The 2,795-nt window shown below is 40.3% G+C and overlaps 1 pseudogene; it reads right to left on the reverse strand.

The window, feature by feature from the left end:
- Window positions 1-355: 355 nt before the first annotated feature.
- Window positions 356-2,469, reverse strand: LOC107974092 (large ribosomal subunit protein uL22-like; annotated as a pseudogene).
- Window positions 2,470-2,795: the final 326 nt, after the last annotated feature.

Consider the following 2,795-nt stretch of genomic DNA (forward strand, 5'->3'; position numbering starts at 1 on the left):
CTGCTGTCATCAATATGTGGAATGAAATTTCATGCAACCTCTGAAAAGAAAGGTTTAAATCTATAAACATTGCCATGAAAATAACAACTTAAAGGTGGTATATATAATATTCTTCTGTTGTTGTTTGGTTTGTGGTTAAAAAAGAAAATAAAATAATAATATAATGGGCTAGTAAATGTATAAAAATAAAAGTGGGGAGGTAGGGGGAGAGGAGAAATACACACCAAACAGTTGTAGTGAGGATCTTGAGTGGCGTGGATGAAATTATGGAGAATTTCCCATTTCTGTAGTGTTCATATTATTATTATTATTATTATTATTAGTCCTTTTAATTGCATTTATTTTAATGCTGAATTTAGTCCTGTGCCATAAGTTTTTGTTTCTTCAGTTTCTTCTGGGATATCTTTTTCTTCTGGGTAGCCTCCTTTTCTGGTCTAGGAACAACCTGTTCATTTTCAGTAAGGATCTTCTCTGTGTGGCAGGGGCAGCTCATGTATGGGTTAATCCAACCATGAGCTCTGTAGGTCCAGGGGCGCATCTTAGGTGCTTTGTTTACTCGGTTATACTCAATGACCAGAGAATCTACATCTAAACCCTTGAGTTCAGCATTACTCTCTGCATTTTTAAGCATGTGCAACAAAAATTCAGCACTCTTTGGGGGCCACTGACCTTGTGTCCAGCCCCACTGCTTGGCCTGGACACACCTGCTAACTCCACCATTGTAACATCAGAATGGTACGCACTGTTTCTGTAAAGTGATATCTTTCAGATACTTCGTGGCTTTTCATATATGCATACCCTTGATGACCTGGGTAGTTTCACGAGTGTTCTTAAGGTGAACACGAAGACTGGAACCTCTTGATTTGCATGATTTTGTGGGGTTCTCCAGGTCACATGAATAGCGAACCATTTTCACAGATTATCTCAGGCCACTTAGGGAAAGAGTGCGTGTTAAAATTATTACAAACTGTAAAACTTCATAATAATAAGAGTCAATATTTTATTGAGGGCTTGCTACCAAACACTATCCTCTGTTCTTGGCATGCATTACTGCCTTTAGTTATCTTAGTTGTCCTTTGAAGCAAGTTCTGTTATTTTCTGTGAGGAATATGAGGCATAGGTGAGGTTGAGTGTCAGACAGCAAGACAGTAAGTGGTGGAGTTAAAATTCAAACCCAGATCCTGATTCAATAGCCACTATATTCTGGGGGTTCACACACACACGCACACATTCTCACACACACAGAGTGCAGTTAAAATCTTTACAAGGGCAATTACAAACAATAAAAATGCCAACAATATAATATTATCTGAAAAAGTGACCCACAAAATGTGTGTGCACTGTGATTTGTGATTGTTCCATACATAATACGCATCTGCAAAAGGACTATAATCATCTGCATGATGGCAATCTTTTTTTTATTTGTCAAATTGCAAAAGTAGGCACCAACCATGAGCCGAGAGTTGAGCTCATTCATACACAGTTCAGATGGCCAGGCTGGATCAGCTTTCCTCCTTCCTACACCACCACCCTGGGCTCATCATGCCACAGCATCATTGTCAGTGTCACTGTTAGCCTCCCCAAACAGTACTACATATTTTTCAGGGAATCGAGGATCAGAGAAGTAAAGTGTCTTGGACAAGGGGGCACAGTGAGTAAGGAGCCAAGCATAGATTTAACCCAAAGATTTTCCAGGTTTGGCTCCAGTTTTTCTAACTCCTATTACAGTTGCTGTTTCATTTCGTCATATTTCTTCCTCCTCTAAGGACATCAGCTATTCTTTCATGTTCTTCTCTGAGTTTCTCTCCCTCCCCCAACTCCTCCTCCCTCTGCACCACTCCTTTCTCTCTCCTAACCTGGCTCCACTGCTTCATTGCCCTGCACATGCCCACATTGGCCACCCTGGCTCACAATCCACATAATTTAGTATGCACCTGAACTTCACTCTGCTTACATTCCAACTCATGTATTCAAGTCAACCCCTGCATCACATGGGTGTTAGTCAATGAATTCTGGTAACACTTGGGCCTATTTTCCATCCCAATCTATACTAAAATATGTCTATTACAATGTTTCTTGTTATTACCACAGAAAATTCTATTTATCTATGGTACAAATTTCCACAGATTTTTAACAATAGCTTTGTTGGAATCCACTCATAAAAAATTAAAGGGAGGTGGCCAGGCATGGGGACTCACCCCTGTAATCCTAGCACTTTGGGAGGCCGAGGTGGGTGGATCACCTGAGGTCAAGAGTTCAAGACCAGCCTGGCCAACATGGTAAAACATGGTAAAACCTGGTCTCTACTAAAAACACAAAAATCAGCCAGGTGTGGTGGATGTCTGTGATCCCAACTACTCAGGAGGCTGAGGCAGGAGAATTGCTTGAACCCAGGAGGTGGAGGTTGCAGTCAGCCAAGATTGCGCCACTGCACTCCAGCCTGGGTGACAGAGAGAGACTCCATCTAAAAAAAAAAAGAAAGAAAAAAGAAAAATTAAAGGGATGAGATCATCAGAATGGAATTTTTAATTGTTGAGGGAGAACTAGAAGAGAATAAAATCTCCAAGCATTATTAAACGCAGAGTTGCAGATACTCTACTTCAAAGGATTTTGGACAAACTGCCAGGAGGTCAAACATTTCCAGCTTCAGTAGAAACATAATTTAGCTAATTTCCTAGAAAAGAAAGCACATAGCTAATCCAAATCTGCTAATTAATCTAATAGAACACACTGGCTCTTGATGGCATTTTCCCTTTTGGGAGAGGAAAAAATAACCCTGCTTATAAATTAATGTT

The sequence above is a fragment of the Pan troglodytes genome, chromosome 3 (assembly GCF_028858775.2).
Source record: "Pan troglodytes isolate AG18354 chromosome 3, NHGRI_mPanTro3-v2.0_pri, whole genome shotgun sequence".
NCBI lineage: Eukaryota > Metazoa > Chordata > Mammalia > Primates > Hominidae > Pan > Pan troglodytes.